The sequence below is a fragment of the Caretta caretta genome, chromosome 8 (genome assembly GCF_965140235.1).
Source record: "Caretta caretta isolate rCarCar2 chromosome 8, rCarCar1.hap1, whole genome shotgun sequence".
NCBI classification, from domain to species: domain Eukaryota; kingdom Metazoa; phylum Chordata; order Testudines; family Cheloniidae; genus Caretta; species Caretta caretta.
In genome coordinates this window covers 58,384,173-58,406,841 of record NC_134213.1, presented here as the reverse complement: position 1 = coordinate 58,406,841, position 22,669 = coordinate 58,384,173, and the positions used below count along the sequence as shown (strand labels likewise).

Sequence of the window (22,669 nt, the reverse complement as noted above, 5' to 3'; positions counted from 1 at the left end):
AGGATGGTGCAGCATATATGGGGCTGCAGTGGATAGAGAATATGGACGCTACCATTAAAGAATGTCTGGTACAGAATTATTTACTGGAGAGAGAAAAGAAAGAAAACAGAAAGAAAAGGATTGAAAACACTGTGTTAATGACTAATGGACCTGATTCTATTTTTCTGAGAACCCCAAATAGTGCATGACCTTGAGCAACTGAACTGACATACAGTAAGTCCATATCAAGCTCATGAGGATTTCTCCAGTTGTATAATACCAGTTAACATTTATTTTTTTAGTTGCAAGCATTACAATTTACCTTAAGTTCCTCAGGGCATGGCCTGTCTTTTCTTATATCTCTTACAGCAAGGATCCAAGCCACAGCTTGTAAGCTGCTGAGTGCTCCAGGACAGATACAGTGACCTAAACCCCTATTTTTATAATTGCAGATGAATTATATATGTTAAGTTCAGTGGAAGCTAAGTGCCCTGGCCTTTTGGCTGTATCAGAAATAATCACTGGGGTGGAGCTTTAGTATCACAGTATTGGTCATATGGTTTAATTATGTTTTATATATATAGTATGAAGAAGAATCTTTACATTCAGTGTTATAAGTAACAGAGATGCCTGTTGAAGCCCTAAAAATGGAGAGGTTTCTCATTATAACCCATTGAAAAGGAAAGCAAACAATTGAAATAATGACCCTACCTGCGACTCATCCTCTTTGAGTCCTGGGAGCACAGTGAAGATACAGTAATAGTAAAGTCTAGAAATGAACAAAGAAAAATCTTAAAATTTGCACAAGCTACACAGTTACAGATTATATGAACTGAATTTGGACTGAATACTTGCTTAAAGTAACGCAGGCATATTTTATAAGGAACTTCACAAAGGGAAGTAAAGTCAATTGATCTTTGATCGAGATACAAAAGCTGTCTAGTAGAAAATGGAATACGCTAAGGATTGTAGCTAGTGTAGTGCCATTTGTTCTGCTGTAATGCACGTACAAGCCTAGGAAAATGGTCAAGATGTTAGGTTGTATAGAGTGAGTGGAAATTTTTTTCACAGCTGTCTGTCACTTCTATGCAATAAAAGATTTAAGGTAGATATTCATATATGGCAAATCCTTTGGTTAATCGAGATACCAAAACATGGATTTACTCAGCAAGGGGCACAATTGGGTAAATGTCTTGATTATCTTTTGTGCAAGATTCATTTGATTATTATTTGGTCTCCCCTCTGCACTGCATATAAAAGGTAAATCCCCTCCACCCACCCACACACACACACACACACACTTTGGCTGCTACAGATATGGAAGGTGTTCCTAGAAAAGTTCAGTACAACTGAGTTTCCTCGGTGGAAAAGTAGTTTGAGCTCAGTGATTCCATTTACAGATTGCTGCTACAATGAGGCTAAACTGCATGAAGCTCAATTCAGACAAGAATAAAGTAGCAGGGGAAACAAATTGAATTGTTGTCAAGGAATACATCTGATACCTCTACTGCTTTCAGACACCTTCTCCCCCCATCTCCCTCTCCTCATTTGACTCTATAGTGTCTCTTCATCTCCACTCTCTTCTCCACACTTGAGTCTTCTGCTCCCCTTTCTCACTGCTCTGCCTGACTGTTCACCAATCACAAGCTCTGGTTTACGTCACACATCATCACATTCTTGCTGCTGAACAATTTCAGGGATTGTGAGACTTCTTATGCTACACATTTTGGGCAAGAGCCTCAGCTGAAAGTCTATGGAGCTGTGCCAATTTACCCTAGCTGACGATCTGGCCATTGTTCTTTTCCCCTTCAACTCCACCATCTTCTTTGCCAAACCACTATCTCTCTCCTCCAACCCTCAATCAATTCCTGTGCATATAACTCCCTTCCTCTCTTCTTTTTCAGCCAAACATAATTTAGTATGGTCTCCATAATGGTTTCCCTGTGAGTTGACTTCTGCTCCCTCAATATTTATGCATGCACCATTGATAGTGTTTTTATACTGTACAAAATACAGAAGAGTACCCAAACAAACTGCTGATTACTGATAGAAGTAGTCAGCTTTTGGATATTGTCAAGATTTTTGTTGTTTTCAGTGAATTCTAGATTTAAAGTACTGCTTTGTTACATATATCAGGGATACTTGGTATTTCTGTGGAATTGGAACAAAAAATGAACATGTAAATTCCAACTACTTTATATTCCTTCCATTTTTTGCTTTATCCTTTCTCTTTATTTCTTAATAGTCTTTTCAATGCAGATTTTCTTTCCCATTGTGATCACACTCTTCAGGCAATAACATTCCTATTCTCAATGGTTTTGTATAATCAAAACCTACCCATTCCAAAATCATGTGCAATCTACAGGGAGGAATTATTAAAAGCACTTGACAGATTTGTTTTATTGCCTGGTACAGAGTAAGAACTGAGGACTTTCAAGCTGAACAGCTGAATCAAGATTAGATTTTACTATCCTTTGAAATAGGTTTGAACTCTTCAGGTCTGGATTCTTCACTGTTTTTGTGTTTACAAAAGTATTCCAAAAGCTGTATTTTGAATGTTTATCAGGGTCAGATCCTCAACTGGTTTAAATAAGAGTTCCCCCATTGACTTCAGTTAGGTTACATTGATTTACATCAGCTGAGTATCCAGCCCTTAGTGTAACACAGAATTAAAATAAGAATATAATGTAGTTTAACATAACTTGTTTCAAGCTCAAGGTACCCCAAAGCACATCAGTGTCTCAAGTGATTCTGGGCAATAAGTAAATTTGGCTGCAATTATGATTTCAGCAAAATCACATACATGGTATTTAGTATTATAATTTGTTTCATGGAAGGATAAGAAAAAAGGAGGCAGAAAGGACATGAGTTTAAATGTCTCATGTGAAGGACAGCAGCAAATCTTTTGTACTCTACTACAGTGTCACCACTGGGCATACAGTCAGGTCCTGGAGGAAAATTGGAACCTTCTGATGAAGAAGTGTGAGTCTGACTAGTATTATGGGTTAATCAGACCGTGTTGTATGCAATAATTGCTACAAGATCTAGAGTGACAAAGTTCAAATCTTTCACAAGGTCACTACTGCTCTGTACCCATTATTCAGGCATAGCAAAGACTGATTCAAAGGTTTCTTTATTGCTGCTTCTAGCCTTTATGGTACTGGTTCTTCTCTGGTACAGAAAATATAGAATGAATAATTAGTAATAATAGCAGCTATTTTTGAAATGAATTTACATGATTTACCCTGATGAAAGGTAATTAACATTGTTTAGCCTGTTTCACCAAAGTTAACTGTGAAAATATACTGTAACACTACACAGGGCTAGCTTTTCTAAGGTTGATACCTAGCTAATACCAGACGAAGTAGTGGCATTTCAAAAGACACCATCAACTTGTTTTTTTTTAAGTGACTAAGTGAAAAAGAATATTATTTTTCCATTTTAGTACCCCAGCTGAGATCAGGGCCTGATCATGCTATGTGCAAACACATAATAACAGACAGTCCCTGTCCCAAATAGCTGAAGTAGAAAAAATAAATAAACCCCAGGAGGGGAACAGAGAGGTGAAGAAATCGAGATCTTAATGCAGGGAAGTGGCAGAGTTGGGCTTTGAATCCAGGTCTCCTGATTCATACTCCACTGCTCTATGCACTAGATCATACTGCCTTTCCATTTTAAATAATATGTCCCAAATCTTTTTTAATATCTTTAAATAACAGGCTTTTAAATGTACAGAAAAGGGAAACACATTCAGAAAATATCAAAGTACAAATGCAAAAGACAGGGTGTAGTATCTGAGATGAAGAAGTTGTAGTCTATAGCACATCAATTTATAAATGTTTTCTAGCAAAGACAACTGAACAAGCAAGTGATTACAATTAATTTCTACTAAAAAAAAAAAAGACCCATTGACTTCACTGAGGTTCTACTTTACACTGTCAACAAGCCATGTTTCCCATGCTTGCCTGATTTTCACATGGGTATCTGCTAAATTCAGCCACCATACTGCTATGGAAGTATATCAGGTACCTCACAGTTTCTTCATTTTGAGTCAAGTACATAAGGTACCTTTTTAACACACTAACTTAACAGGAAAATTGGAGAATGTTTAAGCAAGTGATGTTAATAGAGCCCCAATGGTACTTATATCACATAGTAACATATCAAACACAATTTAACATTCAAAATATCTTCCTTTTGGCAGTTTGGAAATTATGTCCTAATTGTTAACATACAAGCTCATTCAATAGACAGTCTGTTTTAATGTAAAAAGAATGGCAATTTATCACAAATATGGTGATACAAAATAGGCATACTTTCATAGTTACTATTTGAAAAAAAATTTTTTTTTAGAGATATAGTTTTCCAAATATGCCCAAGACCTATACAAGGCCTTCTATATATATCCCAACTTCTGTTGCCTTCAGGTAGGGGAAAATAAAAAAAGTTTAGGCATAGGTGCTAGAAGAGAAGAATACAGTACTTGAGAGGACACTCATGTTGAAAGGTTAAGGGAAAGCAATGGGTTTTGATCTTGAAATAGATGAAGCAGGCCACTGGATGCATGGGAAGAGAGATGCTGTTCTAAGCATAAAAGGTGGCTTGCTGACATGCATGAAACAAGGGCAGAAAAAGAAAGGACAAGGCCTGATTCTTCTCTGCCTTGCACCTGATGCGGTCATTTATAGCAGGATATAGATGTTTGTGGCTCTGATTTTCTTGCATTTAGATTTGCACAGGTATAAATGGCTACACACAAAAATGCAGTGTAGTCGGGTCAACAGCAAACACCATAGGAGAAAATTGGTCAGTGGATATCGTAAGGGGGAATGAAGAAGTAACTGAAATATAAACGGATGGAGTTGCATTAAGGTGGTGAGAGGAGAAAGCATATGAATTTAATGCAGAAACAAGATGGCAGTGTAGGAATACCAGGCTAGTGTTGCCATGGATGCTATCACATGATAGGATGATGATTTTAACTGCAATATTTTGGATAGATTGTGAGGGAGAGAATGGTGATGCCAAATAGGAGGGGGTTAGGGTAGTAGGATAAGAGATGATCCAAGCCCAAGGTTTTAGATGTAGAAACAAGCACTAAGTGACGACCTAGTCAATCATAGTTACTGCACATCCTGGACATAATTAGTATTTATTGATGGTTGTCTAATAAACAGCATATAGAAGACTTGGTTTACAGTTCTTAGATCATGTGGCTTAGGCTCTGGGTTCTGTCCCAGACCCTTCCACAGACTTACTCCCATCTTTGGCCCTCAGAAAAAATCATGTAATTTACCCATCTGTAAAATGCGTGCAACATAATAGTATTAACCTACATCAAAGGAGTAACATTACCTATGAAAGTTCATTATTAATATTTTAAAATTCCATATGGTCCTTGAATGAAAGGTACTATCAAAATGCATAGCCTAATTATTGGAACTTTTAAGGTCTCCTGAAATATATTCTCTTCCTAGGATATCTATCTTTCTGACACATCGTTAGGCATTGAACATAATTTGCAAAATCTAATAAGAATGCAGATTCATGCTAAGCATAGAGGTGGTGTTAGCTAAGGCATTGCACTAGAAGTCTGGAGAGCTGGGTAATGTTCCCAGTCTTGCTGTGTGACGTTAGGCAAGTCATTTATCCTCCCTGTGCCCTCAGTTCCTCTCTCACCCTTTGTCCCATCTACTCAAATATGAGCCCATTAGGGCAGGGACTACCTCTTACTGTGTGTTTTTACAGTGCCTAGCACAATGAAGACCTGATCTTGGTTGGGGCACATTCACACTATTGTAATATAAATAATAATAATAATAGTTTACAGATGTAAATATCAAAGGAGATTTCATAGATAACCCAACAACTAGATATTCCACTTTTATTTTGTTGGAGAAAAAACACTGAGCTGAGATAAGCTCAAAAGATGGAGCAACACATTATGGCTCCAGTCTCCATGCACACCTGCTGGATAATTGGCATTGCCATCCTGCTGTCTTGTCAACCTGCTGACTGGTGCTGCCCTCCAGTCGTCCTGTCCACCTGTTTATAAGTTATCTTCAGTGTACACCATTTTGAGCATCATTTAAAAATAAGCCCTGTTAAAAATATTCTCATCCTTGGCTTTTTCATTTCTAAAATCTTTGGGCTTAATCCAGAGCCCCCTAAAGTGAACAGGAGTCTTTCCACTGAATTCAATGGGCTTTGGAGCAGCCCCCCTAATGATCTTTCTTCTATGGCTAATTAAGCCTCTTCATTAGTTACTCCCCAGATTCCATTCCTCTTCCTCATCACTTCATGCCAGTGCACATTATTCTTGTCTTTTAAACGTTAATTGTTGCTGTGCACGCCCTTCCTGTAGTGCTTTAAGATTAAATCCCACACCCCCCCCAGATATCCACCTAATGCTTCCAAGGACAGGGAATCAGACAGTGGCAGGTGCAGTACAGGCCAATTAAAAAACAAATCTGTGCTAACTGAGGGGTGAGCTTCAGTAAAAATCACAAGTGACAATACCAGATGTTTGGGGAAAATTGTTATTGACCAAATATTTCCACTGCTGGCACAGCTTTGACACCTTTGGATGTTGTAGCTTTTGTAAAAGGTAAGTTCCTTGTATTTTCATCATTGGATGTTTGCAAAATGACTCTCTCATACATCTTACCTACCTACTTCAGCTCCTTTCTTCAGATTCATGGGATAACATTAGTCAGACCTGCTATTAATCAGTCATTTATTCATTTCCCCCTGGAGCATAAAGATGTTCTGTTCCTTTAGATATTTCAGTTTGTTTGCTGATGGTTAGAGTTCCAGGTTTATTATGATTAATTGTAACAGAACAGCACCTAGAAGCTCCACCAAGAACAGTGTTTCATTATGCTAAGCAACACATACTAAGAAATGGTTTCCTTGCCTAAAAGAACTTACAATCAAAATAGACAAGACAAACAAAACGTATGTTACAAGGCATTCAGAAGTGTGATTGTAGCTCAGGGAGGTAAACCCACACTATCTTTAGCTAGCATGCTAAAAATATTGCTGAAGATGCAGTGCAGTCTAGTAATATGAGTACGTACCCAGAGTTCTTGGGTGGGCTTGTCCGGCCTGTGCTGAAGTCCATGCTGCGATGTTTTCACTACTATTTTTAGAGTGCTAGCTAGATTACAGCAAGCAGAGGTATGCTTATCCAAGCTGCAGATCACCCCTTTGATGGAATTGTAAACATACCCAAATAATGGGAAAGGAAAGAGAGGCACGGGGAGGTGAAAAGGTATGTCAAGATCACACAGCAGGTAAGTGGCAAAGTCTGGAATAGATTCTGGTTTCCAGATTCTAGACAGGTGCCCTACCCAGTAGGCCACACTCCTGTATTGTTTTTTTTCTTTTTATTGAAAATTTCATAACTAATTCTCTTAGATACAGATATTTAAGAGCCTGATCTGAAGCCCAGTGAAATCAGTGGGAGTCTTTTCATTGACTTCAATTGGCTTTGGATCCGTCCCTAAAGGTCAGGGACAAAATTGAGGTATGTTCAGTGGTTACTGGGACTAAACTAGATTCTTTTGCGTGGGGAGGAAGAGAGAGATTTTTCAGAGACACTAAAAAGGCTGTATGTATCCAAACTTCAGGAGTTTGAACTGAACTAAGCTGTTTGAGGCCTCTCATCATTAATCACATTCTGCTTTTCAGCAAGTTCAGGAATGCTGGACTTCTAAATGAGCTGTTAAATTAATGACTGTTGAATGATTTTCTTTTCAACGGTCACTGAAACATGTTAATAAAAAAACAACTTTCATTTTTGCTGTGACTCCCAAATTATTTTTATAAGTCTTTACAATATTTTTCTTCTGTGCTAGAATCTGAGATCAGGGCTGTCCAGAGAAGGTTGGGCTCTGGCGGGGGCTTGATCAAACTTCAATAATTCTGAAAAATCCCAACACCCCTAGACAGCAATACAGGTTTTGGCAAGCCAGGTTTCACTTCACTTCATTCACTCACCTCATCCCCACAGTGCATTAGCCATATAGTTTGGGATTAGCAGCAAATTGTTGGGTATTTTTGTAGGGATTGTCAGCCAACAGATATACTGTGCATTGATGGAGGATGACCGTATATTGGAACATAGCCACTCAAGCCAGGATAGAGAGAAGTTAATTGAAGGTGATCAAAAAGTACTAACAATTGTCTTTAGGAGGTCAGAGAAAACAACTTGAAAAAACCCTAGAACAGCTGTTCTCCACAGTATTGATCCCGGTACAATGCAGAAACACAGGTCCCCAGCAGATTTCCCTTCTCTTGTTGTTAAAAGTCAGCTGTAATTTGCTGTTGACAAACAGAAGGAACAATGCATGTTTGATTTTTGGATCACGCTCCATCTTTTGATGCTTAATTCTTACTGGTTGCCTAAATTTTACTGGCATCCTGGGCTTCTATGTATTGTTTTCCAATAAGTATGCAAATCATCGGGCCAGCTGAGAATTTTTATTCAATAATATATTAAAAATTAAACAGATAAGTTTTCATACAGTACAACTAAAAAGGAAAAAAAAGAAAACTCAGTAATACAGGACCACTGCACTGACAAGCTAGTGAAACAATAGAATAACGTGGTAAACTTAACCATTAATGCCTTGCCCCAGAATGCCTGTTTTTGACTCTTCATATCACCTGGATTCAGCTTGGGAGATGCAACAAAAAGGCAGAAGTAAAATTGGTTGTGAATTCAGGGGCAGAACTTCAGATGGTGTATTTTGGCATAGCTCCATAGAAATCAGTCCAATGAGAGAGCATATCAAGGAAGCGATGCTGTTTTACATTAACTGAAGATCTGGCCTAGTATTCTTTATGAATTTAGTCCCTTGTTTGTTTAGTGAATTGTCCATGATTTTCTTCAAATGTATTTGTAATTCACAAGCGTTCACCGTACGGTTTCAATGAATAATTTTCAGTCTTGTTCACAGCTTGTTTGTTTTTTTCTATTCATTGTGCTTTGGGTCTTTGGTCACTAAGTTAGTCACATGGCATTTCTACTGCCTGATTGGCTGACTGAAACATTTTAAATAGGAGAAACAATGAATAGTGAATGCCCTTCTGATATTTTCAGACAAATGAATGCCCACAGGACTGCTGCCAAGGACAGCCTTTGGCCTTGTGGAAGGGAGTAACATGATGGGTCTGTGACCTACTCAGAAGGGGAGGCGATGCTTCAATTAAGATTGAGCCTGGCAAAACCCCAGCTACCGCTCAAAAAGTGTCTGCAAGCAGAGAAAGACTATTGAAAACACTTCAGACCTACAACTTCTTATATAGTGTTTGTTTCCAGGTCCAGCTGAAGATCCTGATCTTAATCTTAAAGAGGGAGCAGGAAATGCAGCATCGAGATTGTACTTCTCACATGAGGAACTGACTCAGACTCAAATAAGAATCATAGCCTTAATTCTGCCCTAGTTGAGACACACATGCAGTATCTCATGGTTACAGGCATGAATATAAGTCCACAAAATGGTCCTCAGCAAGTGCCCATAGAGTAATTGTAATGCTACATTTGAAATGTGCCTGTGATAATTTTCCTTCACAATGCAGTCACTTGCAAATTAGATTCCCATATACACATTCAAAATATCAAACTTGAAATACAGTCATTGTGGGCACAGAGGAAACTATTCTCAAGGACGATATGCTACTGTTGCTTTTTCATGAATTAGAAGGTTAAAGACATTATGAATTTTGAGATTCTCAATTCGGAAAGGTTTCAGAGTAACAGCCGTGTTAGTCTGTATTCGCAAAAAGAAAAGGAGTACTTGTGGCACCTTAGCGACTAACCAATTTATTTGAGCATGAGCTTTCGTGAGCTACAGCTCACTTCATCGGATGCAGTGAGCTGTAGCTCACGAAAGCTCATGCTCAAATAAATTGGTTAGTCTCTAAGGTGCCACAAGTATTCCTTTCAATTCGGAAAGGCACTAACAGATGAGCGTAACTTTCAGCAACTCAGTGGGACTACTCACAAGCTTAAATTAGGCACTTGCTTAAGTGTTTTATTAAAATCAAATCAAAAGCACAATTTTTAAAGTAATCGTAACAGTAAAGCCATCTCCCATTCCGATTTGCAAGCATTGTATGCTGATGGCATAGGTGTAAATGATGACATAAGTGACAAGGCAGTTGGGCATCAGGCTGATAGCATTTTCTCTCAGCAACTGTTAGCCAAACTCTGTGTCCAGGTTTCCAACAGGGCTCAGGGTTGATGTTGTTGCCCTTAATTCTGTATCCAGCCTTAATTACAGACCTGAATGTTTCCGTTTAAGATTAAGAATTGAGTTTTTTAATTTAGTAGTAATGAGTTTGGAAAATAGCCAGTGCGTTCTCTCCTAAAACAGATTAGACTCAAAGACACTCTCAGATTGTAAAAGCCATAAAATTGCTATAAATCTTAAAAATGGTAAGTATTCAGTTCCCAAAGGGAGAATGTAACATGCTATTTTTTTTCCTATGGCTCAACAGTTAATTTGGGATCTATAAATATATTAAATTTTCAAAGAACAGATTTTTTCAAATGAACTGTTTCATTTCTTAGAGCCTCATAGAAAGCAAATAAGTCACAAGTGACATGATAGCACTTGAAAGGTTTTTAAATACACTAAAGATAAGTAATCACAATCTGTATTTTCTTCCTTAAAACATTCAGTGATTTCTCAGAAGTGAGAGATGCATAATGGGCCCAATCCAATGCCCTTAGAAGTCAATGGAAAGACTCTGATTCACTACAAAGGGTGTTGCATCAAGGCGGGTATGGGGAGCTTTCATGAAAAGACCCAAATGCAGCTCCACCACTTTGTCTCAACACCCTCTGCTACTCTGGTCATTATATAACCAGTCATTATCCCTTTGCACAGACTCTGTGACCCTACATAGGGAATAAAGCGCCATATGCACAGGCCAGCAAAAACTGCCATTCCTATGTTTGGAGAAGTGCAGAGGCTGATCAACCCAGAGGTGCAATGCACCCTGAAGGTCAAGAATCAAACCGGGACATTGCCTTCCCCTCCACCCCCAATTCCTGAGAATGGCAACCCAGACATGCCCTTCCCTTCAGGGGGACAATAGGAACTAGCTACAGCCTCAACAGATACCTGGCAGTGCATTTAGCAGAATATAATCTCAGTGTTTCTTGACAGTGCTTCTTTGTGGGCCCCACATTGAAGACTTCACATCTGCGTCATGGAGGTAAGAGTGGAAGGGAAGGAAGTCACTTATGGGATGACCCAAAGTTGTTGGGAGTCTGGTTTTAGGTGATGTATGGTAAGCAATGAACATCAGGAATGTATTGGCATGAGGGTGAAATAGGGGCTGGATGGTAATGCGTGTGCGGGTATAATTTGTTGTGGGCTAAGGGGGTAATGGGGCTGAGATGTAAGCAGCAGGGATCAAGACAGCAGAAGAGTATTCAGAGTGGCAAAGCCAACAATGTAGCCGTGGCCAGGAAGGTGTTGGGGGGGAGGAAATCTGGATTTAGGTTCCATAAATTCAGGTACTACTGAGACCATGCCTGGCTCTGCCCCAGAAGAAATTATATCCATAATAAACTATTGAACAGTTATCTCTCTTTGCAAGGCTATTTTATTTGCTCTTTTAGTATTTGGTTTGATTTCTATTTGTACGTGTTTATATGTTATGATAATATCTGAACGGTTTGTGTAGCAATAGTGTCCAACACTTCTGTCCTTTGGCTTTCATGATAGTGGGTCAGTAACTTAGGCCAACATTTTCAATAGCGTCCCCTAGTTTTAGTTGGCTCCATTTGTGAGTAATCACTTCAGATGCCTTAGGCCTGATGTTTAGATATGCTGAGGAGACATAACGATAGTTAAAGTCCTGTGGAGCACCACTGAAAATCAGGCTGTCAAAAGCCGAGCACGCAAACAATGAGGCACATAAAATTAGCTGACGTTTCTGAAAACTGAGGCCATAATCGCTCTCTGCTCTAGTTTTCTTGCAATGAGGGACAATATTTATTTACTTACCTCACAGTGTCATTGGTGGCTCAGGCTGAGAATTTTAAAGGATCTAAGGGAGTTGGTTGCCCCGCTCCCACTGAATTTCAATGGGATTTTAGTACCATGCTCCCTTGAGCTCCTTTGCAAACACCAGACCCAATGTGTTTAAAGCACTTTGAAATGCTCAGATGACAGATGCTGTATAATTGCAAGGATTTATCAGCAGTAAGGTATTATCATGAGTACTTTGATAGGGGAAGGGAAATCCTTTACAAATACAAACATTGTTAGTTCATTCTCTATTGTGAATTTGTGCATTTGGGGATGGAGGTAGCTTTTGTTTTGCCCTTGCCCTGTTTTTCCCTTTCCACTTTCCCCAGCATCCCAACAAGTCTGTTTCCCATGTCATACTCCAAAAAATTCCACCATCCTTTGTCTGGCTAGTAAAAGGTTGCCCTTGTATAGACTGGCTGGTACTCCCAACACCCAGGCAATATGCCATATTCAAAATAAGCTCAGTCTCCGAAGACGTAATATGAAAGCTGTATTCTTTCCCCATATCTGGTCTCATAGTTCTCAATGTTATAAAACAGCTGCCAAGCCTCTGGGCTACCTCCACAGAGAATTTTTCTGGATAAATATGCCATGTGATTCATAGTTTTTCATACCACATTGGCTTGACAGAACATTGCTGGGATAATTCATCATTTTTTTCCGTACTTATGCATTCTTATTAGCACATCCTGACTGTATGGATCATTATTAATAAATTAGAGATTAACTGTAAAAGATTCCTTAAGGGTATTTGTAAATTTTTTTTTCTTCCTCAGTATTTCAACTCACCTGTTGGTAACAGTGGTACCAAAAATATGTATTGAGTTGTAATTCGGCAACAAGGTTTAAAAATCATCTTTATTATTACTATTACTACTACTATTATTTTCCTGTCTCTCATGGGGACATAAGACAGCTGGTTTAGAAGATAATGGCAGTAATAATTATTTGCATCATAACTGTAGCAAAGTGGATAGTTGAGAGCATCTGTTATGATCTTTCACTTTCTCTAACTTGTCCCCAGAGAGGCTATGATGGCTGAAATATTCTTTTCCATTTCTGTCTGCAATAATATTCGTTATGAAATGCAGATTACCTGTCACTTAAGGAAATTGGCTTCAGTGATGCCTGTTCTTTTTTGTTTTGCATACAAAAAATGAAAAGAGCAGAATCAGTTAAAAAAATTAGATACTGGTATAGGGGAGGCAGTTTGCAAGAAAGGGGAACATGTACCGGTAATAATACCCTATATATTCTGCAAGCTGCATATAGCCACTGTGGAGTCTAAGATACTACATCACAAGAAGAAGAGAACTCATGGTGACTTGAAGGTGTAAGTCAAGTTGACTTAGCTTTGATCCAGAGGTCGAACAGCCCCGTCCTGCACTGCTCAGTTAAACCCAGATTCTGCAGCGTTTTGCTGATATATCCAGCCATGACAGGTTTATCCTAGTGGAAGGGGCAAAGCTCTGGGGGCACTGAACCAGTATAGCTGTTCCTATGGTTACCTTCCCACACACAGGTGTGACTGAGAAAAAAGGGGTGTGGCCAGGACATCCATTTACCCCACTGACACCTGAATGTTCTACTGATCACTTGGGGCAGTTGGTGAACTATGCAAGTTAGAGCAGCCTTCAGGCAACACTGACTGATGCTAAGGGGCCGTAGAGGCATGCAGCTGGCCTAGGATCAAAGAAGAGCGAAGATGGCTCAAAGATACCTTTGCATTCAAGCACCTTCTTCAGCCCTCCAAGTTGTGCTGTGAGCTCCCTCTAATGGGTATGAAAAAGTCTAAGAGGTCAAATGGAATAGGAAAGGGAGAGAGGGATTCCATTTTAAAACACATTCAATTTTTGTACAGCACTTAATGGCCACAGTATTTCCTTCTAAATCTGACCAAGGAATATTTTGTAATTATCCCATTGGGAGCTAGGTTGGCTGTTTTTGCTGCTGCTCTTTTTAATGCACTTTCTTTCAGCCAATAACGCCTTTTTAATATTTAAAGTTGGAAACTAGCATTTTATTGTAGGCACTTCTGGAGCCTGATCCAAACCCTATTGAAGTCAATGGGAGTCTTTTGATGGATTTCAGTGGTTTTTGGATCAGCCCCATGTCATTTACAGTCCCTGATTTTCACTTCTCTTGGAGGCTGTGTGTGTGCGTGTGCATGAGCGCAACTTCAGAAATGAAAATTGGAACTGAACTGCTAAGGCTGAGTGGGGGCCTCATACTCTCTTTTGCTTCTGGGTATGGTTAGCAGATGGAGAAGGCAATATGAAGGTGCAGCGATGGGGGGCTAAGTATTAACCCAAAGAAAGAGAGGGAAGGAGAGTGGCAGGGGCTGGGGAGAGCACTGACGGGCTGATCAACCAGCAACTTCTACTCTGAAATTTTTTGTGTTTGTGGAACCATCCTATAGAATGTAATGGAAAATTATAATCCCACTGCAGAATTGTATAGGATAATTTTATCTACCTATATTGATATCTATAGCTATATCTATTGATATCTACATAGAAAGACTCTCATCCTCTGTGAAAACCTACAGAATCTAATAGTTGGTTATATACAATCTTATCACACTTTTATAGAACACTGCTGTGTTCATCTCTGTTAAAGTCTATGGGACTTTTCCATAAGCATGTGTGTGCGGACATGTGTGTACTGTTTCCAAGTGGTATTTTTAAAGAAAAAATATCTTTTAGTGGCTGACATGAATTATTTCACTTTGTAAAAACATTCACTCTGGCATGCACAAAAGCTACATTTCAAAAAGCCTTTATCATCGTCAAATTATTCCATTGTTACCAAGGCTTTACAATTGTTAGTTATTACAATGGTGTCAGTTAGCGTATCCAATGCTAACATTCTGTCAGGCTTTTCATTATAAATTCCTATTTAGAGGTGTTTACTATCTTAGTTATCTCTCTCAATAGTCCCTCATTTTAGATATAAATTTATCTCCATCCCCTCAGACCTGGCATTCTTTCACTTTTATTATTGTAAAATATTTACATCAGAAACACAGAATTATAAAACAGATTAGAAAACAATGCCCTTTATGTGAAATAAATTAATCCCCTTCCCTCATCATTTTTAGAGGGCTCCATTTACAACTGGTCTTGTGTGTTTCTCTTTAGGTCTTTGTGCCACGTTCGGTCTCCTACTTGGCCCCTGGCAACTTGAGAAATATGATCTTGGTTATTTCAAACCAAACATTGCAGAAACTTGGCACAAGTCCATACACAGATGCAAATATATATAAATTAAAGTGAAAATTGTTTTAGTTCTATAGCTGCAAATCAAAACCTTTCCCCACTACACTTCCATATGAAAAATACTAGAGTTTTGGAAGATTTTGGGACAATCTCTTTCATTTTACAGATATACACATACTTGGGCACTAAGGCAGAGGTGGGCAAACCGTGGCCCACAGGCCACATCCAGCCCACGGGACCCTCCTGTCCGGCCCCTGAGGTCCTGACCCAGGAGGCTCACCCCCAACCCTTCACCTGTTGTCTCCCCTCCCCCGCAGCCTAAGCTCACTGGGCCGCCGGCGCAAGGCTCTGGGCAGCAGGGGGGTGAGCTCTTTCTGGGCAACGCAGCTGCAGAGCCATGTCCTTACCCAGTACTCTGTGCTGGGCGGTGGTGTGGCTGGCTCCAGCCGGGCGACATAGCTGCCTCTCCTGGTGCTCTGGGCGGCGCGGCTGTCGTGGCGCCAGCCCCCGGTGCTCCAGGCAGCGCGGTAAGGGGCAGGGAGCAGGGGTAGTTGGATAGAGGGCAGGGGAGTTCAGGGTGGTCAGAGGCATAGGCACCAACTTCTTCTGGAGCCGGTGGGTGCTCAACCCCTCCCGGTGCAGGCCCTGCCCCTGCCACCAACTCCACCCCTGCCCCCATTCCAACCCCTTACCCAAAGTCCCCACCCCAACTCTACCCCCTCGGTCCCCCTATTGGACTCCTTCCCCAAATCCCTGCCCCGACCCTGCCTCCTCCTGTGAGCGTGTTCCTGCGCCTCCCCCCTCCCTCCCACAGCTTGTTACACCGTGAAACAGCTGTTTTACGACAGCAAACACTGGGAGGAGAAGCAGGGACACAGCTCGCTCAGGGGAGGAGGCAGAGGTGAGCTGGGGTGGGGGGATGGGGTGAGGAGCTTGGCTGCTGGTGGGTGCAGAACACCCACCAATTTTTCCCCATGGGTACTCCAGCCCCAGAGCACCCACGGAGTTGGCATCTATGGGAGCAGGGGTCCCGGGGGGGGCAGTCAAGAAGGAAAGGGGGGATTGGATGGGGCAGTGGGGGGGAAGTCAGGGGCAGGGGTTCTGGGGGCAGTCAGGGAGAAGAGGTGGTTGGATGGGGCAGGGGTCCCGGGGCGGAGGGGTCAGTCAGGAATGAGAGGAAGGGTTGGATGGGGCGGCAGGGGGCAGTCAGAGGTGGGGGTGTGTGGGTGCAGTCAGGGATAGGGAGGAATGGATGGGGCATGGGTCCTGGGCGGCTGTTACAGGACAGGGAACAGGAGGGGTTGGATGGGGCAGAAGTCCTGGGGGCGTTGTCGGGGGCAAGAAGCCGGGGGGGGGAGGTCAGATAGGGGCAGGGACTGGGCCAAGCCTGGCTGTTTAGGGAGGCACAGCCTCCCCTAACTGGCCCTCCAAACAATTTTGGAAACCCGATGTGGCCCTCAGGCCAAAAAGTTTGTCTGCCCCTGCACTAAGGGGAAAGTACATTGAATCAAGGAAATATTAAACATGAAGGAACAGATTAGAGCAGCAAAAAAGCTTGTGGTTTCTTAATGTATACTGTTGTTATGCAGTGGATACCATAATGGCATCTCAGTATGTGACAATAGTTTGATACTAATATGCCCTAAGAGTTACATTCCTTTTGCTTACTTAAGCTTCAACATTAATGTTACTTAAATATAATTTAAGTGATTCCTTTTAATATTCCTTGTACTCAGATTCTGGGTTGAATCTAAGTAAGCAGGGCCTGATATCCCAGATGAATGTGCAAAATTGTATATGCAAACAAGGTACAAACGTGTGTATTACTACTTTCCTAGCTAACTACATGTACATGCAAACACCTGATTTTCACCAGAAACTGTAGTATGGGGTGAAATCTTGTTGAAGCTGGTGGATGTGACAGCCACCCCTCATTCAGGATAAATGAAGAAACAGTTAAGCCCCTTTTAGAATGAACTTGCTGAACAAAATAGGAGCCATTGCCAAAACACAGGCCACAAGCAAATTTAGTCAAAAACTGAGTGCAGGGGTTTCACTGGGGGCTGAATGAGCTTTGTTTTGGTGAAGCTACATGTGTGGATGTGAGCAGAAGCAGACAGGAACACAGCCAAAGCAGGTTTCAGAGTGGTAGCCGTGTTAGACTCTATCAGCAAAAACAATGAGGAGTACTTGTGGCACCTTAGAGACTAACTAATTTATTTGGGCATAAGCTTTTGTGACCTAAAACCCACTTCATCAGATGCATATAGTGGAAAATACAACAGGAAGATATATATACATAGTACATGGAAAGATGGGGGTTGCCTGACCAATTCTAACAAGACAATTAAATTAAAGTAGTCTATTATCAGCGGGAGAAAAAATCACTTTTGTAGTGGTAATCAGGGTGGCTCATTTCAAACAGTTGACAAGAAGGTGTGAGTAAAAGTAGGGGGAAAATTAGCATGGGGAAATTAGTTTTTAGTTTGTGTAATGACTCATCCACTCCCAGTCTTTATTCAGGCCTAATTTGATGGTGTCCAGTTTGCAAATTAATTCCAGTTCTGCAGTTTCTCATTAGAGTCTGTTTTTGAAGTTTTTTGTTGAAGAATTGCCACTTACAAGTCTGTTCTTGAGTGTCCAGGGAGACTGAAGTGTTCTCTGACTGGTTTTTGAATGTTATAATTCTTGACATCTGATTTGTGTCTATTTATTCTTTTGCGTACAGACTGTCCGGTTTGGCCAATGTATGTGGTAGAGGGGCATTGCTGGAACATGATGGCATATATCACATTTGTTACAAACAAAGCAGACAGAGAAGGCAACGAAAAGCCAAGGACAGTCAGAAAAGCATTTGTAGCATGACCCTGAGAAAAAACTAATGCACACAGATGCACTTGCAGGTAAAGTTAATGGGAGACTCTTGCATAAATTTTAGGGATTATTAATGTCCTTGAATCCACTATGCATTTGTGAAGTACAAGTTAAAGTGGGCTGCAGGATGGGCCTGAATGGAGGAAAAGAGAATGCTGCCCAGATGAATTAGAGACAAACTCAGAACTTGGACAATTCTTCAAACATTTATTCAGTTAAGAAACTTTGATCTGTGCCACTTCCACTGACATAACAGACATCTTAAGTCTCAGGAACCTGGACAGCATTTCACAGTAGCCTGATCACATCTACTCTCGCTCTGAACGTTCTATTTTTCTGCAGCCAACACAACAATCCTCCCATTGAGATGATCCAAGAGGAAAAACGAGACAACACAAAGGGACCACAAATAGGATGAGAAACATTACCTGGCTCTTTGTCAGACAACAGATCCTTGTAAAATGTTAGATATGTGTCCAAAAATAAAATCCAAACAATGAAATGGTTTCAAGAAAAAGGTGGCCTCGGAGAAAGAATATGGAGCAATATGACAGCACTGCTGTGAATGTTAGATGCCAAACTCTTTGAGTCCTGGGGTTAGTTTCTAGGTTCTGAGAATGCACAGCAAAGAGGTACTTGTGTTAGGGATTAAATTTAGCAGCTGTCTGCTAAAAGGAAGAGGCTTCTTTCCTTCAGGCCTACCTGGACACCTCCATGAGTTAAACAGTTTTGCTAGTGACAGGTTTCAGAGTAGCAGTCGTGTTAGTCTGTATCCACAAAAAGAAAAGGAGTACTTGTGGCACCTTAGAAACTAACAAATTTAACAGCTGTAGCTCACAAAAGCTTATGCTCAAATAAATTTGTTAGTCTCTAAGCCCTAGTCTACACTAGGACTTTAGGTCGAATTTAGCAGCGTTAAATCGATGTAAACCTGAACCCGTCCACACAATGAAGCCTCTTAAAATTGATTTCCTTACTCCACCCCTGACAAGTGAATAGCGCTTAAATCAGCCTTGCTGGGTCGAATTTGGGGTACTGTGGGCACAATTTGACAGTATTGGCCTCCAGGAGCTATCCCAGAGTGCTCCATTGTGACCACTCTGGACAGCCCTCTCAACTCAGATGCCCTGGCCAGGTAGATAGGAAAAGAACCGCGAACTTTTGAATTTCATTTCCTGTTTGGCCAGCGTGGCAAGCTGCAGGTGACCATGCAGAGCTCATCAGCAGAGGTGACCATGCAGAGCTTATCAGCAGAGGTGACCATGATGGAGTCCCAGAATCTCAAAAGAGCTCCAGCATGGACTGAACGGGAGGTACGGGATCTGATCGCTGTATGGGGAGAGGAATCCGTGCTATCAGAACTCCGTTCCAGTTTTCGAAATGCCAAAACCTTTGTCAAAATCTCCCAATGCATGAAGGACAGGCCATAACAGGGACCCGAAGCAGTGCTGCGTGAAACTTAAGGAGCTGAGGCAAGCCTACCAGAAAACCAGAGAGGCGAATGGCCGCTCGGGGTCAGAGCCCCAAACATGCCACTTCTATGATGAGCTGCATGCCATTTTAGGGGGTTCAGACACCACTACCCCAGCCATGTTGTTTGATTCCTTCAATGGAGATGAAGGCAACACGGAAGCAGGTTTTGGGGATGAAGAAGATGATGATGAGGAGGAGGTTGTAGATAGCTCACAGCGAGCAAGCGGAGAAACCAGTTTTCCCGACAGCCAGGAACTGTTTCTCACCCTGGACCTGGAGCCAGTACCCCCTGAACCCACCCAAGGCTGCCTCCTGGACCCGGCAGGTGGAGAAGGGACCTCCAGTGAGTGTACCTTTTAAAATACTATACATGGTTTAAAAGCAAGCATGTGAAAGGATTAATTTGCCCTGGCATTCACAGCTCTCCTGGATGTACTCCCAAAGCCTTTGAAAAAGGTTTCTGGGGAGGGCAGCTTTATTGCGTCCTCCATGGTAGGACACTTTACCACTCCAGACCAGTAGCACGTACTCGGGAACCACTGTACAACAAGCATTGCAGTGTATGTTTGCTGGCATTCAAACAACATCCGTTCTTTATCTCTCTGTGTTATCCTCAGGAGAGTGAGATATCATTCATGGTCACCTGGTTGAAATAGGGTGCTTTTCTTCAGGGGAATACTCAGAGGTGCCTGTTCCTGCTGGGCTGTTTGCCTGTGGCTGAACAGAAATGTTCCCCGCTGTTAGCCATGGGGAGGGTTGAGGGGGTAGCCACGCGGTGGGGGGAGGCAAAATGTGACCTTATAATGAAAGCACATGTGCTATGTATGTAATGTTAACAGCAAGGTTTACCCTGAAAGAGTGTAGCCATTGTTTTACAAAATGTGTCTTTTTAAATACCACTGTCCCTTTTTTTTTCTCCACCAGCTGCATGTGTTTCAATGATCACAGAATCTTCTCCTTCCCAGAGGCTAGTGATTAGAAAAAAAAATGCACTCGTGATGAAATGTTCTCTGAGCTCATGCTATCCTCCCACATTGACAGAGCACAGACGAATGCGTGGAGGCAAATAATGTCAGAGTGCAGGACAGCACAAAATGACCGGGAGGAGAGGTGGCGGGCTGAAGAGAGTAAGTGGCGGGCTGAAGAGAGTAAGTGGCGGGCTGAAGACAGGGCTGAAGCTCAAATGTGGCAGCAGTGTGATGAGAGGAGGCAGGATTCAATGCTGAGGCTGCTGGAGGATCAAACCAATATGGTCCAGTGTCTGGTTGAGCTGTAGCAAAGGCAGCTGGAGCACAGACTGCCACTACAGCCCCTGTGTAACCAACCACCCTCCTCCCCAAGTTCCATAGCCTCCTCACCCAGACGCCCAGGAACGCGGTGGGGGGGCCTCCGGCCAACCAGCCACTCCACCACAGAGGATTTCCCAAAAAACAGAAGGCTGGCATTCAATAAATTTTAAAGTTGTAAACTTTTAAAGTGTTGTGTGGCATTTTCCTTCCCTCCTCCACCACCCCTCCTGGGCTACCTTGGTAGTCATCCCCCTATTTCTGTGACGAATGAATAAAGAATGCATGAATATGAAGCAACAATGACTTTATTGCCTCTGCAAGTGGTGATTGAAGGGAGGAGGGGAGGGTGGTTAGCTTACAGAGAAGTAGAGTGAACCAAGGGGCAGGGGGTTTCATCAAGGAGAAACAAAGAGAACTTTCACACCATAGCCTGTCCAGTCAGGAAACTGGTTTTCAAAGCTTCTCTGATGCGCACCGCACCCTCCTGTGCTCTTCTAACAGCCCTGATATCTGGCTGTGCATAACCAGCAGCCAGGCGATTTGCCTCAACCTCCCACCCGGCCATAAACGTCTCCCTCTTACTCTCACAGATATTGTGGAGTGCACAGCAAGCAATAATAACAGTGGGAATATTGGTTTCACTGAGGTCTAAGCGAGTCAGTAAACTGCGCCAGCACGCCTTTAAACGTCCAAATGCACATTCTACCACCATTCTGCACTTGCTCAGCCTGTAGTTGAACAGCTCCTGACTACTGTCCAGGCTGCCTGTGTACGGCTTCATGAGCCATGGCATTAAGGGGTAGGCTGGGTCCCCAGAGATAACTATAGGCATTTCAACATCCCCTACAGTTATTTTCTGGTCTGGGAATAAAGTCCCTTCCTGCAGCTTTCAAAACAGACCAGAGTTCCTGAAGATGTGAGCGTCATGTACCTTTCCCGGCCATCCCACGTTGATGTTGGTGAAACGTCCCTTGTGATCCATCAGAGCTTGCAGCACTATTGAAAAGTACCCCTTGCGGTTTATGTACTCGCCGGCTTAGTGCTCCGGTGCCAAGATAGGGATATGGGTTCCGTCTATGGCCCCACCACAGTTAGGGAATCCCATCGCAGCAAAGCCATCCACTATGACCTGCACATTTCCCAGGGTCACTACCCTTGATATCAGCAGATCTTTGATTGCGTGGGCTACTTGCATCACAGCAGCCCCCACAGTAGATTTGCCCACTCCAAATTGATTCCCAACTGACCGGTAGCTGTCTGGCTTTGCAAGCTTCCACAGGCTATTGCCACTCGCTTCTCAACTGTGAGGGCTGCTCTCATCTTGGTATTCATGCGCTTCAGGGCAGGGGAAAGCAAGTCACAAAGTTCCATGAAAGTGCCCTTACGCATGCGAAAGTTTCACAGCCACTGGGAATCGTCCCAGACCTGCAACACTATGCGGTCCCACCAGTCTGTGCTTGTTTCCCGAGCCCCGAATCAGCATTCCACCGCATGAACCTGCCCCATTAGCACCATGATGCATGCATTGGCAGGGCCCATATTTTCAGAGAAATCTGTGTCCATGTCCTGATCACTCACGTGACTGCGCTGACGTCACCTCCTCGCCCGGTATTGCTCTGCCATGTTCTGGTGCTGCATATACTGCTGGATAATGCGTGTGGTGTTTAATGTGCTCCTAATTGCCAAAGTGAGCTGAGCAGCCTCCATGCTTGCCTTGGTATAGTGTCCGCAGAGAGAAAAGGCATGGAACGATGGTAGGGATCCTGGCTGGGATGATTTAACT

General features: G+C 42.2%; 1 long non-coding RNA gene across 1 annotated transcript; it reads left to right on the top strand.

Annotated features, from left to right (window-relative positions):
* Positions 1–45: 45 nt before the first annotated feature.
* Positions 46–21,129, top strand: LOC142073005 (uncharacterized). The gene is made up of 3 exons (XR_012669658.1): positions 46–213; positions 17,979–18,153; positions 20,522–21,129. It is a non-coding gene; the product is annotated as an uncharacterized LOC142073005 (long non-coding RNA).
* Positions 21,130–22,669: the final 1,540 nt, after the last annotated feature.